Consider the following 16,548-nt stretch of genomic DNA (forward strand, 5'->3'; position numbering starts at 1 on the left):
GCGCAGTCGGATACGTTAGACTGGCTTTACACATTGATACTGTAAGTTAGTTAGTTAACTTAGCATTTAAACCAGGGCACAGCAATACTATTTTTTTCTAATTGCTGGTAGACTATGTGATTGCACAAAGAAGGCCTTTGTGCAATCAAGTAAATCGAAACTTTTTTAAGAAATAAATCTAAATATTCAATATTATAACTTACCGATGATTAAAATGTAATGCCTTCCAAATCGACCTTGGCCACAGCGGCCAATCTTAAGAGAGATTAGCCAACTGCGCAGGACAAATCATAGTGCACGAGTGTGTGCGCAAACACAAGTGCAGGTCTAATCCCTAGGTCTCATAATTCGATGGAACGGTAATCCTACACGGCCGGAAAGAGTTCAAGCGCAGGACCAGCCGCTTAACGTGATTTCCGAGACACGAGGGTGTATATACGTCCAACTTCCAGACTGAGAATTTTCTAACAAAAACCCAATAACTGTTTTATTTGCCCGACCTGGGAATTGTACCCAGGACCTCCGGGTCAGCGGCCTTATATCTAGCCACCAAACTAACGAGGCAGGCAATTAAAATATAACAACAGTGAAGTGTGAAACTTTAATTGTATAACCTATATGTCTTCTATACCTAATACAGTCCAAGTAAGAGTGATCCGATCGTGATCGTGTTACCAATACCAAAACATGTCACTATTTATTATAAAACAGTTCCCAGCCGCGTCTGTCTATCTGCAGTAAACTCAAAAACTACCGAACGGACTGCCATACAGTTTTCACCAATGGACGAAATGATTCATCAGGAAGGTTTAAGTGTAAAAGCTAGTTTATACAAAACGTTAATTAATTAATTAAGGTTTTGTGCAAACTGGTTGAAATATGACAATGATTGTTGAATATGTCGTAAAAATCATGGCGACTGGAAGCTTTACTGACGTGTGCCGCGTAAACCGTTAGTTATAAGTGTAAAATATAAACGTTTTATGTCGACACTAATTCTACCCGTCCGGAGCTGGGACGGGTAGTCAATATATTAATATAAGTAAGATGAAATAGATTTCTACAAAAAAAAATCATAAAAACACACTTTGAATGCGAACCCTTTCGACTGTAATTTAATTAATTTAATTGGATTGTAATTTAACCTTTTTTTCATTCATTGGATGTTATATAAACAATTAAAATATAAAATCTAATCGGAATTTATTTTATTCTCTACTGTCCCGAAAAAACCAGAAATAGCACAATAGATAAATAACATATTTTTCAACTCAAGGTGCCGGTTCAAATCTAAACCAACCAATCTTTCTTAAAGTTTTAAATTATTTGTGCAATTCACAATCTAGATAGATGGTGATATAAATATAATATATAATTTGTTATTTTATGATTTTTATTGTTAATATCATAACCCATTACCCAAATGTTTATTTTATAATTGATAAGTTATCCATACTAATTTTATAAATCTGAAAGGAATTTTGTCTGTCTGTTACGCTTTCAAGTCTAAATCACTAAATTTAGTACAAAGCAAGCTCTAAGGACATAACATACTTTTTGATAACTAACGCCTATCAGCTACCTTATCTACTCTCCTACTATGTGGACACGCGAGTCGTTATTAGTTACTAATAAATTTAACTAAAGCTCACTTTTATTTATGCTATTGTGATTGCTTGATAGAATTTTCGAAAATCACGAGTTACTAATATATATAATGTTTCAGATGAGATTTATATAAAGAATATATCGTCTTCAATTGCTTCCATGATCAAATAAACACAACATATAAATTTAAAATTAAAAAATGAGACAAAAAAAAACAATACTTTCAGAGTTATGTCACATTAAAGCGACTTTTATATCGCAATAAGAAATTCATTCTCACAAGTACATTGTACTCGATAACGTTGCGATGTCCCTACAACTTTTTCGAAGCCTAAAATCGCTATACGAACTAACCAATTCGTTCTGTCTCTTTCAGACGTACGTATCAAAAGCCCGTAGGAGAGAGAAGGAAAACTCTAACGACGCCTCAGTTTACAACCGACAGTCACGCGAGGAGGTTGTCGTTGATTTACTATTGTTAAAGTTTTTGCGGGATTTTCTAGAAAAGTGATACAAAGTGCTGGATACAAGTGTTGAGATGGAGAAGTGATAAAGTGTTTGTGCTATTGTGAAGTGTTCCCGTGCGCTATAGAGTGTTTCGTTGGATGTACGGCAGGTGAGCGGTTATGTGTAGTCTTGTATCGCTTCGTATATTCCGATAAATGTTTTAATTCGTTCCAACTATATTTTTTCTGAAGGTTATTGTTAGTTATATATACAACAATAAGCATGGTACTTTGAGATGGGGTAAACAGCTCTATTTGAATATATTGCTCAAATGAATACAGAAAATATTACGTATGGAGCACGAAATTCAACGAAGTAAGGTAAAGCGTACGACGCAATTTTTGAAGTTTTATTTGGTATAATATTACTTAATAAGAAATAAATATGTTTGATGATAAATAACTAAAATATTGCGAAATGCATGTAAGCCATAATAATAGATGAACATGTTGTATTGAACCGACTATTATTGAAAAGATATACATCTCATGATTATAGTAAGTTGCTCTACATTTATATTAAAATATAATTTTATTTGTAGCTATTGTAGGCTGTTCTTATAGTAAATAATATGAGCGTATTTTTTTAAATATTCAACGTGAGAGAATTATCAATCTTTGCAGAGGCCAAAAAATAGTAATAATGTTTGTTAATGTAATTATATAAATAAAGGTTACACATGTATCGGTTGTTAAGAATATTTAGAGCTTTTTTACATTTATATGGTAGGCATATAATAAATAGCAAAATAATAACCAACACACGTAGATTTATTTACAATGATTTCTTTTAATATTAAACATGAAAAAAAAAACCATACATACATAGAGTATGTATGGTTGCAATTTACACATTTCAACCAAACAAATTAACACCCACGTGGTTTTTATGTATATTCATTAAGTAATATATATAAAATTCTCATCGAACGTACGTAAGAATCACATAACATCTATGTTACACTATCAGATGATCTAAGTTCATAGCGAAGACATCAACGCGTTTGAGTCGCGTCACACAATACAACTAATGTTATAGCACAGATTAACTAATAGTTGTTGTTATACCAACATAATAAACCATATATTATATGGATGATGATGTTACAGATCCGAGAAGTTTAGTAATTTAAGATTTTTCCACACTATAAGGCTCATATAAGAAAGAAGATTCTATATTATGTCTGGTTATAGATTATATGTTTTTTTTTCTACCGTGTAATTCCGTAAATAAATCCGCGGGTCTTAAGACAAACTTTACGTGAAACTTTTTAGCTTTTTCTACTGAAATTCGACCTTAAAATTTTATTTACACCCAATAAAAGTTCACTTCGATTTATTCATCTTCCTTACTAAAGTTTAATTTCCGCCTGCGAAGCGAAGTGACAACCAGTGTAATAATGTATGTAGTTAAATAAGATAAGCATCTTATTTTATTTGCATAAATATTTATACTAATAAAATATAACGGTTAATCTATTATTTATTGAGTTTAATTAATATTTAATTTACAGCTTGTTTATGTATGTATTAAGATAAACTATTTGTTTGATTTTAATATTAATATTATTATGGAGAAAATAATTTTCATAACTTTTGTATTACTTTCTTTTTTAATTATTTTTACCTATATAAATTTAAAAAAGATAGAAACTTGCAATTTGGATTTAATTAATAACTCAAACTCACCTCACAAAACAAAGATTGTAAATATTGTTAACTGTTCTGATCACTTTTATATCTATCTTGTTGGTACAAACAATTTTGAATAAGAATCAGCTAAAAACATAGTTGCAAACAATCGTTCTTAACTGGGAGTAGATTACTAATTTTTTTATAATATTTGTAACGCAATTTCTTAAGAATAATTTCGTTTGTATTAATAATATTTAAGAATATTCCTATTTATCCCTCCAATTAAGCGTGAAGCGGTCATGCCACCTGGGCTATTGCCATCCCCGCTTATTGATTTTATAACCATTGCGCAATTGACGATTAACGATTTAATTTTAATATAGAATCCGAATAAAAATCAAAATGACTTAAGACTTCATATATAACTTCAGCAAAGATACTAAGAATAAAAATTAAACGTTCTATCTCGTTCATTCCATTCATTTAGTCATGATAATTTTTGCATTTAAAAAAACCGAACAGAAATATTATTTAAACACTTACTCCAAATAATTCAGATTGCAGAGATCGTATAATAAATATGTTAGCACAAAATAACTCCATAAACAAATCAATTTTATCTCGACAACTACACACGTAATAAAATATACGTTAGCTTTTTATTTTATCAAAACTTTTCGTGACCGATGTATATGAAGACATGAAAACGTCACAGACGCCCATAAAACGCATTACGATTCTAAAATATGTATGCACAAAGAAATCTTAATTTCGATTCTTATTTCAAGGGAACAAGCTTCAAATTTATACATTCAATATTAGAAAATACAACGCTTGTGTTGACAATGACTAAAGTCAACACAAGTAATTTTAAGTTACGTTCTTATATGTAAGACGATAAGGATTAAATTAATTTCTCGTTTTTAAATAGATCAATGTTATAGAATATGATTGTATTATTTGCAATGAAATTTGAAACTTAACTGACATTATTTGTGGTTGTTTTTCGAATAAAATATTGGCAGAGATTACGTTTCGAATTAGCCTGCGTGGATGTTTTGTTTGTGAAAAATGATTTTGTTGTGCTTTCATTAGGCTGGATGTGATTGGAAAATTGTTAATCTTTAATTAAATCTAATTAGAGAACTTTAATTTCATTTTAATATAGGTACTTCATTTATTAATCATTGAATTTTCGTATGACATTAATTTTATTTCAAACGGCACAAAAAACGAAATTCAAAATTGTATTATTATTATATATGTAAATTAGTTACATAAAGTGTTCATTTTTTTTTAACGCCTTAATATATTTGTGTTTATTATTCATCTCATGATCGGCAGTTAAGGATCGAAGGATGAAAATTTGCCATCCACCAATCCCCGTTGGAGCAGCATGGGGGAATGAACTACAAACCTTCTCCTCAAAACGAGAGGAAGCCTTAGTTCACACTGGGACATATATAGTAACAATCTGTTTGTTACTACGTATATTACTACTATTACTACAAATTTTCTAATTAATCTCTATATTATCTTATGTAATATTCGTTCCTTAGCTAACTGTAGCAATACCTTAACTATTTATAACTTTAAATATTTTAAACCATAATATATTTTTATGTATTCCATTTCTGTAGAAAAACAGATGTGAATAATGGAAGCTTCTGCCAATTTTAGAAAAGATTATGGCATTGTTTAATGGTGGCTTCGTATTTATAAAAAAAACACATAAAAAAATATTTAAATATATTTTATATCAAATTCTGCGAAAAATATTAGAAACGTTAATAGGTGTTCAATATTGCACGACGCAATCAATCGTGTTGTTATAAAATTACATAAATGAATATTGATGAAGATTGAAGACTTTTTCTTCATAATAATTTATGAGTTACGTTTACGTAAAAAAGGTACAAAAAGAGAAAAACGTACTGAAATACCTCAATTTGCCTATTTGCCCGTCAACCTATATTATATAATAATAAAAAAAACTTTCTATTCAAATAGTCCGTTTCCTTATATATAGAAATACCAAACAATAGAACAGCTTACCATCTCTCATACAATGTTAATTCAAATTGACTTCATTCAATCGTCACAATTATTACATATATATAATTTCTTTATTATTAAACAAACTTATTACAAATAGAACATTTAATTTAAAAATAAAATCGCATTTGACATATAAAAATATACGAATACAATTTGTTTTATAATTTTATACAAAAATAAATCAAACAACAACCAAACGCAACGATAAGGTCCAATAAAACGAGCTACAATTAATTCAACCATTTCGCTTACACGGTCACTGACCCTGTCCAGTTTTTGTCCGTCTGTTCGAACAACATTTTTCAACCAGCCACATGTACGTACGATATTAACACCAACAATTATGTCAGACAATAACTGCACTTACTGCTTTGCGATAGGAAACAGAATTGCGTGATAACGTTTATAATTTAACAAGCACACGCGTACGACGATAAAGCTCTCTACAAATCACCGTATTAATTAGACTAAAACTTGTTTGTTTCGATAATTCTTAAACCAATTACCTTATTTGACACCTGCCTAGTTATAGAACTAACCGAGCTATCACCTATATAATATATGTAAGAACAATATTTATATATGTTATTTGTTTACGTTACGAAATTAATTTTTGGTTGATGTTATCATTTTATAAGAATATATTTTATTTATTTTAGAAATGCAGATAAATTCGTAAAAGAATTAAAAGGAAATATAAATAAATAGATTTAATAAAAATATAATATATTTTGCAACTTGTAGCAATTTAAATAACTTTTTAAATTCATTGAGTCGAGACGGATCGGTGGAAGGAACACGTAAATTTTAAACGCTGAACGGGTACAAATCCAAGCAGGCCCTGATGAGTTATCCCTATGCTTATATGCTCATTATTCATCTCGTACTATGTGGTGAAGGAAAAACCTTACATATATATTTAATGAAATTCTGTCACATATTCATCAACCAAACCATAATAAAACATATAATAGCTTAGAATAAGATTAAAAACTTATCTAAATAACCATTTCGCTTATTCGCAGTAGCGAATTAATTACGAACTCTACAAGTGTGTTCTACGCATACACACAAACGCATGCGTAATATTAATTGAATGCATTGTGTATTATTCTGACAATTAAAAAAGTTCACGTATTTATTCCAATTATTACTATTATCATTGCATTAATTAAACTGAGATAATTATAATTGTTTCATCACTTCATAATTGTGAAATATGAAACGATGTTAGGTTAAGCACAAGTAAACCGGCAAGTTATGCGAACTTTTTTTTATAAAATAGGCAAGCAGCAAAGAGGCCACCTGACGGTAATTGGTCACCGACCATAGACATCGGAGTTGTAAGAAATATTTATCATTGGCAAATAAGATGTTAAGTCCCTTGCACCTGTAGTAACATTGGGTCACTCACCATCTCCTTCTGCAAAAATGTCATGTCGCAGAAGGAGGCCGCGGAGCGCCGGCGAGTCCCACATACCCCCCCACCAAAAACCAAAAAAAAAAAGGGTCACACCATTCACACCGGAACGCATCAATACATAACAAACTGGTAGAATATATGATGAGCGCTTGTACCACTAACTATAATATGTAATGTGTAATCATATGTGTGTGAAATACACACACATTATAATGTCTCTGCCAGGCTCATGATCATTATGTTCATTTAAAAATGAAAAATGTTTAATATATAGGATGAGTGCGAAAGTGGGTTTGTTTGTTTATTTGTTTGTTACGCCTTCACGTCTAAACTACTCAACCAATTATAATGAAATAATATCTTCACTTATATTAAAGCAGCTTATGTCATTGATGTATTTACTAACAACACAATTTCATAATAAAAACAAATGCATCGCTTGTATAATGATACATATTTTTTTTATTTAAATTTGGAAACGCTCAAAATACTGATATATGCAGTTCAATGTATTATATAAAATATCTAATTAAAACTAGAATGAATTTACACTAAAATCATCATATTTTTCTTTCTACACTTAACCATATGTCTGAAGTAATCGTTCATACATTACATGTCCCACCACCAGGAGGTTGGAGGGACAAACCACTTATCTCTCAAGTACCTATAGGTCGGTAACCAGTTGTATGTGGTCTCGGCAACGGGGTACGGGTTCGGTATCAACTTCGGCACTTCCTCCTTGCCGAAGAGCGTGATTTCTAACACGGCCTTAAATGAGAAGTAGAAACGAAACTCGATGTATGTTACGCTTTTAAAGTACACGAAACATTCCCGTCTGTAAAAGATAAAAAGTATTATAAATATGAATATATAAGTACTTGGTGGTCAGGTGGTGCAAATCTGAATAGTGAGTGAGCCAGAGGAACTTGTCCAAAGGACCTTATTACTTCTTGTTTCCCAAGGCTGGTGTCGCATTAACAATGTAAGGGATGGTTAATATTTCTTACAATATATATGGTCGGTGGCGACCACTTACCATCAGATCTGATCATCAGATCATCAATTAGACCCATTTGGAAAAACTGCAAATCCTGATCCTGCATTGATACCCATGACCTAGGTCGTATTCAGGTTAGAAACACTATATTATAAGATTACGGTCGAGAGAGATAATAAAATAAATGTATCCGTTACGAGCATGTACAACATAGGCATACGGCGGGCCGGTTGGCGTGGTTGGTAGATACTTGCGTCTTTCAAATGCGTTTTTCAGCTGAAGAAAAATACTCACGGTCTAGCGTCCCTGAAATGCAATCCCAAGCGGTCGCCCGTGTAGTCGCGGTGACAATGGTGCTCGATCCACACCGCCGCGTTGGTTCGCGCGTTCACGTCGAGAACCACCGTGGCGCAGTTAACTTGCGCCACTTGCGCCATCGACATCTACACAAGGAATTAAATAACGTTAAACGTACGCGATGGCCGAGATGGCCTAGTGGTAAGAACGCGTGAATCTTAACCGATGATCGTGGGTTCGAATCCGGGCAAGCACCACTGAATATTCATGTGCTTAATTTGTGTTTATTATTCATATCGTGCTTGACGGTGAAGGAAAACATCGTGAGGAAACCTGCATGTGTCTAATTTCATTAAAATTCTGCCACATGTGTATTCTACCAACCCGCATTGGAGCAGCGTAGTGGAATAAGCTCTTAACCTTTTCCTCAAAATGGAGGGGAGGGCTTAGCCCAGCAGTGGGACATTAACAGGCTGTTACTGTAAACGTACGCGATGTTTATTTATTTTTGCCATTGTGATTAAAATATACACTCTTAATACATTTTTAGAGATATTCAATTCTATACAAAATTGTTATGGAAGAGCGAGACCTCCACTTATATATTACATAGGAGACACTTATTATTTTTAGAGTCTTACGAGAACGCTTCCACTTTCAACTTGCTACAAAATGTAAATTTTACCTAATTAACACAAGAAAACTTAAGCACAAATCGATAAAATTAAAATGTTTGTCCGTGATTTCAAGAGGCAGCCGAGACAGAAACTTTCAATTTATTGATTTGTATATATATATATATCATGCATATTACATGCATGTTGTATTTCAACAATGATTATGTATGTTATAAATTTCTTATTAATGAGTTTATAATATGCACCATGAAAATTTTCTACGGGTTCCTTTTACACAGTAGATTGGCAGTAAGGATATAAAGAGGATGAATGTTTGTATGAAAATACTTGATTTTTAAAAAAGTAGCACTATTTAGCTCGCGTTGTAATCCGAATTCCGACGCGAGCACTAGAATAATCTAAAAACTAATAGATGTATGAATTTTTGTCACGTTTTTTTTTCGCTTAATAGGCCAGCGTTTTACCGTTGACTTGCCTGATGTTAAGCATCGACACGGTCTAGGATGTAGCACGCTTACCTAGAAACGTTAAAAAAAAATCGAACCAATAAATGTAAAAAAATGTTACGTTTGCTTTCAACTTACAAAGAAGAATCCTTGAGCAAAATTCTTGTTGACGAGTATTTCAGAATTGTCTTTATAAAGTACACCACCCCTCGTCTTGCGGTCACACATACCGAAGTCATGCGGTGTTTTGGCTTTAGCTTGAATTAAAAAAAAGGTATTAAAAGACTTTTAATATATTAACTTAGCTTTAGCGCAAGTACCGTCCACTAGTCCCACAACTAAACATTTATACGGGGAATTTTGTAAACGAATATATCGTATTTGATTTTATATTCAATTATATTTACCACTGTACATGACAAGTTTGATGGGAGAAACTCTTCTGAATATAAGCACTTGGTCCTCCTCTCTGAGAGTCTGAGGAACGTATGAGATCACTTCATCGATCCACTGCAAGTAGTCATGGATGTAGAGGAAGCGAGTGGGTGCTCCGCAACCTGGACCACGGACGCTGAACCCTAACTATGGATATATGTGGGTTTTTAATATGTATCGTTTAACATATATATATATATATATATATATATATTTATATACATTATCATACTACTCTTTACTGGTGGTAGAGCTTTATGCAAGCTCGTCTGGGTAGGTACCAACCACTCATCAGATATTCTACCGCAAAACAACAGTACTTGGTATTGTTGTATTCCGGTTTGAAGGGTGATTGAGCCAGTGTAATTACAGGCACAAGGGACATAACATCTTAGTTCCCAAGGTTGGTGGCGCATTGGTAATGTAAGCGATGGTTAACATTTCTTACAATGCCAATGTCTATGGGCGTTGGTGACCACTTACCATCAGGTGGCCCATATGCTCGTCCGCCTTCCTATTCTATAAAAAAATAAAAAAAATCATTAACATATACATACTTTTTCTGATAACTATTTACAAAAAAACAATTCGTATTGTTTACGGATAATAGAATTGTCTACGAAGCGTAATTTCGAAGTTACCATTGGCTTGTTACGCAAGGATTGTTTCAATAAAAATATCATATACCTCAAGTAAACAATAATTATACTATTCGTAAGCAAAAAATATTTTTTAACAAAGTAACCGGGCTTAGATATTTAAGCTTGGGACCTAATTTATTACATTACGTAAAATTCGCGCGTTACGGCATCTGCTTAAATTATGCATCAAGCAACCATGCTCGTTGCGATCACTGTGTCCGTGCTCATATTTCATTTGTAGTAAAGATGTCTGTTAGCGATGACATTATTGATATTACAATTCAAAGCGATACGTGCATGTGTTTGCAACGAAGCGTCAACATGCACTGACTTATAATGTAACACTTGAAGGTATTCGTCGAAAAACCGACTACCGGTTGGAGCATATACATCTACAACGCCTCGGCTGTAACAACTATACAAATACATTGTAAGACGTTACAATACATTCAAACGAAACAGGTCTGTCGCCAGCTTTAGAGAATTTTATTAAAATTATTGCAGTGACAACTGAATTGTATATACGAAAAGACTTCTTTGAATACAATTTATACATTCTATCATATTTAATTGGTAATTTAACAAAACCTATAGAAAAAATTTAGGTACTTTTCAAACATAGAATCTTCTTGTTTATTTGCAAACAGTTTATACTAAAATTCGATGCTTAAAATTTGAATTTAAGCACAGATAGAAATTAATATTTCCTTCTTCTAAATGTATCAAGGAAATGTATAAAAATTGCCAACTAGTGTCCAGTAGCCCCAGGACAGCCGTGTCACGAGTGCCGCGCCGCCGTCCCACACGCAGGGCCGCTTTTGAGTGGACACCGCGCACAGCGGGTTCTTCGGTGACATAAGCTTGTGGTTCAACTGTGAGAGTTAATTACGAAAATGTACAATGACATCAAATAAGGATATCTATACTAACTATGGTCTTCATGATAAGCCGGCATTTTTTGCCGGAAAGATGAAGACCATAATGAATTCAGATTTCCGTCAAGACCAATAACACTCTAAGGAAGACAATTGACTCAACATTCCAGGTCAATAAATTAGATTCCAAACAAAATTGTTATCTTGATATTTCGGCTGTGATGCCTGGAATTTATAATATACTAATTCGCCACGAAATAAAAAGATGCAAGCATATCTAAATATCTAATAAATATATATTTATATTACACACAAACAAAACAACAGAAACACCAAAGATCGGACAAAACAGGTCACAGGTCACTGTTGAGATTTGTTATTAAAAAAAAACAGGATGTATTTGTTTTGAGATATTAATTAAATATGACGGAATGGTATACTTTTGTAAACGTAGGTTTCTAGGGCAGGGGCGGATTTCCCTATAGGCCGAATAGGCCCGGGCCTAGGGCAAAAATTAGGGCAGCAAAACTTGGTGGCATTTTTTTTAACAGTCGCATCCTCTGTGAAACCACCCTTCAACGTTTAAAAACTTTTAAATATGTGTCCATAGCACGTCGCAAAAAATTACCCATATAAAGATTCCGATTATTAAAAAAATCAACTAGTAGGAGGGCAACCTTCCATCGGTCTACAATAACCGAGTTATGAAATCCACCCCTGTTCTAGGCTATAGTTAAGATAAACGTAAATATATCAATGATTCACTACCTTGTGCTTAAAATAAAATTCTGCACATTCCTGATTGTCCATGTAATTCATTTTCAACATTTCCTTCTCAACTTCACCTGTCTCTGCGTTTTAAAGATTAATATACTATAGAGAAGAAACACATCACTATTAACCCGCATTGGAGCAGCGTGGTGGAATAAGCTCCAAACCTTCTCCTCAAAAAGAGGAGAGGAGGCCTTTAGCCCAGCAGTGGGACATTCACAGGCTGTTACGGTACGGTACATCTCTATTGAAATGTATTTTATATTAACACTATAAAACAAATAAAATATACAATAATTAAATTTTAAGTGAGCACCGGTTGAGAATGGTAATTGTAGCGGCATAAAGCGGCAAGAAATTCAGCACATACTAGTCTCCACCAATTCGATAACACATTTTAATTAAATACAATTAAATCATTATATGTATATCCTGCATGAAAACACGCATTTTATCGTCTATATAATCTTTATTGAGTTTTACGCCTTATTTATTATAGTTTATTTAACGAGATTTAATTATATTAATACGTGGATTTATTAACATACATTACATTATTCACAAACGGCCATCTGATCCCAAACTAAGCAAAGCTTACTATGGAAACCAGACAACTGATATATAATATACTACTTTCCTTTTTTAAAAGACACACTAATATAGATAATTACAGACATGTTCATGCACATAAATGTCTGTCCTGGGTGGGAATCGAACACACAACCTTCAGCGTGAAAGGCAAGTATCTACCAACCACGCCAACCAGCCCGTCAACATAGCTTATTTGAGTTGCAATCGTTATTGAATTAAACTTACAAAAAATATATGTTAATTTACATAATTCATAGCATTTCAATATGGCGACGTAGTATACCTGTTATTATAAATGGCAAGTTTAAAGTATTTTCGGAATTTTATTATATAATCACCTTACCTACGGAACGATGAATTGACTTTTTGGAGACTTGATGTCACAAGTATTTTATGCTAGTATGCAAATCAGAGCCGTGTCAGACAGTGAGAATGCTAACAGCAATATTTGAATTATTTCCCTTATCTGTGCGAAAAATATCCTGTCACCAATGAAGGCGTTAAGATGTTATGTTTATAAAAGCCTTTTTATTGACATCAAACATTTTAACTATAAGTGACAGTAGACAGGTAACGCATGAGTGATTCCACAATGAGCTATCTTGTCATTATCACCACTAATTCAAGGGGACTAATACAGAAGCCCGACGGTTGCGTAACCCTTCTAAGTGGATATACAAAACTTGTTAGCTAGTTAGTATACTGTGGAATTAATTATAAGTTACTCTTTTTCTTTAATTATTAATATTAACGAATACATAATATATGCGGAATTTACTGGTGGTAGGGCTTTGTGCAAGCTCGTCTGGGTAGGTACCACCCACTCATCAGATATTCTACCGCAAAACAGCAATACTTGATATTGTTGTGTTCCGGTTTGAAGAGTGAGTGAGCCAGTGTAATTACAGGCACAAGGGACATAAAATCTTAGTTCCCAAGGTTGGTGGCGCATTGGATATGTAAGCGATGGTTGACATTTCTTACAATGCCAATGTCTAAGAGCGTTGGTGACCACTTACCATCAGGTGGCCCATATGCTCGTCCGATTTCCTATTCTATAAAAAAAAAATGCTACTACAAACCATCTGACATTTTAACTACAAACAAGTTCGTAAAACTCCCAGCACCTTTGATTGGCAAACATATCGGCAGTACAGGTGCTGAAAATGTTTGAAGATAATTTATTTAGTGGAATTGGTAAGCATCAGTTCAGCTGTGTCACAATATGTTGATATTATTTATATAATATTATTTTTAAGTATGTGTACCCCTCGGGCCTCCTTCCCCGTACGTCAGTATTTGTAACAAAGCTATACTCGCTAAAGTGACTCCGTCGGTGTACTCCGGTGTGAGGTAGTAGCTCTCTAAATCCATAGAATATTTCTCAGTCTTGCTTTGCCATACGATGAATTTCGTATTATTCCTGTTGTCATAAACATAAAATAAATAGTTAATCTTTTTTATTAATAGAAGTAATGAGCAATTCATCAAAAGTGCACGCGCTTTGAATATTTCAATGTTTGTACGACTAAAAAAAATATTAGTGACGTCTCTGTTTCGTACTACGTACTTATCGTATTTTTTCGTATTATCTCGTATTTTTATTAAAATACAAATGTATATAAAAAGAGAAGGTAAATCAAAATTTTCCAGATAAAGTTAATTGGGGTCAAGGCCACTGTGAAATCATATCACGTTTTCTCAGATGAAAACCGCAGTTTGTATCAAAACCAACAAAGATTGTATATCCTCTGCAAACCACAATATTAATACGCACATGTGATCATAACAGTTTCAGGACTGTGAAAATCGGACGTCTTAATACAGGACAGCCATTATGAACAACAATAAATCAAAATAAAAGTATGTACATATATTATTTACATTAAACGTTCAGGCTGTATACGAGCTATATCTTCTGCGGGCGCTATGGCGTAGATTGGATGAATGAGAACTCCATTAGTCACTGCGAATCTGGTCTTACCCCCTAAATCTACAATTAAAAAAAAAATTAAATAACATAAAATTTCCACTGTTACCTTTTCTCTGTCTTGTATCAAATTTTCTACGTATCCCTTATTCGTCACTTCTAATAAATAATAAACGCTTGTTTAAGGTAGTGCATATAATATAATTGTAAGCATTTACTTAAAAATGACAAAAAACAACAGAAGTGTTTATTTAATTACAAGTAACTCATGCATTTTCTACGCAGTACGGTCGAACAACGGTGCTTACACAGGAGGCACAATACTCCATTTCACTATAACTACTAATAAAATTAAAGAAAACTGAAGCAGCCATTGGCGTCAAAAATTTACATTAAACTAATTTATTTTTAACAATACAAAATACTGCTGTTTAGCGGTAGAATATCTGATGGGTGGTTGGTACCTTAATATTGTAGTGTTCCGGCTTGAAGAATGAGTGAGCGAGTCTATAGTGGGAAGATGTTATCTTCCTTGTGCCTGTACACTCTGTACAGGAACATAACATCTTCCCACGGTTGGTGGTGCATTGGCAATATAAGGAATGGTTTATATTTCTTACATCGCCAATTAATAACCAAGCCCATAGGCGGTATTGACCAATTAACATCATATGGCCCATTTGGCTTTTCGCCTACCCATAACATAAAAAACCATCACCGAGAGCAGAGCAAACCCAGTATGACATTTTTGGCTTTACAAATTTTTCAATTGTATTCCCACAATACTACTGTGATTAGTAACGCTTTGACGCCCCCAAAATTCATCATATTAATGATGATGAAGACGAGGAAATAATTTAGAGAACAGAAACAATGATTTATTATTTGTCAGATTTTATATTCAAATTATAGCATACGTAATTTTTTTTTTAGTAAGCAATTTTTATATAGTTTAATGAAACGTTCTGTCGGTTTTAAATGAAGTTTCTGTCGATATTGAATATTAAATTCAACTACACATATCTACATAAATAATTAAACTTACAAAATGTGTGTTGAACTATTCCAAACCATTGAAATCGACCTATATCTGGTACCCTGCCTTCTGGCGTTGCTTGCTCTGAGTCGGACGCACAGTGTATATTTTCCCATCTCACAGCACAAAAACACACTGTAAATATCATCAATAGAAAGTTTGTTAGTATGCGACCAATAGAAAACCACCACACGAGACAACACCAGCTGCATAAATACCGTATATTTTTTTCCAATTGTCATAAATCGTAAGAATTTTTTATATTAAAAAAATGCCTTCGTCTACCACTCACTTTACGCAAACAACTTATTTACTTAACCATCTTCACTATGTTTGGCCTCTTAATCAAATAAAAAAAATCTTACTACTCTACTTTTCCTTTAATAGTAAATAAGTAAATTGCTACTAACTGGAAACAAGATTTATTATGTTACATGTATTTTATCAAGCGATAATCATTCTCGATACTCTCGTTTGTCTAGTTGCTAGCTTTTTATGGTTGCAGATCCCGCGTTTCTGGATTTTTGAGACACGGGAGTGTAACACTTCCAATTTCCTTAACCTCGGCTACTTAAAGTTCCTTAACAAAAGACCCAATTACTTTTTATCAGCCTGACACGAGATTTGAGCCTTGAAATGATTCCTGATAACACCAATT

At 33.2% G+C, this 16,548-nt stretch overlaps 1 protein-coding gene across 1 annotated transcript in view; it reads left to right on the plus strand.

The window, feature by feature from the left end:
* The first annotated feature begins 2,068 nt into the window (after positions 1–2,068).
* LOC126771579 (uncharacterized) overlaps positions 2,069–16,548 on the plus strand; it is a 74,348-nt gene continuing 59,868 nt past the window's right edge. The window contains exon 1 of the mRNA XM_050491533.1: positions 2,069–2,224. The gene's annotated coding sequence lies outside the window, so the exon portion shown is untranslated. The remainder of the gene's footprint in view (positions 2,225–16,548) is intronic.

This window comes from Nymphalis io, chromosome 11 (assembly GCF_905147045.1).
Source record: "Nymphalis io chromosome 11, ilAglIoxx1.1, whole genome shotgun sequence".
NCBI lineage: Eukaryota > Metazoa > Arthropoda > Insecta > Lepidoptera > Nymphalidae > Nymphalis > Nymphalis io.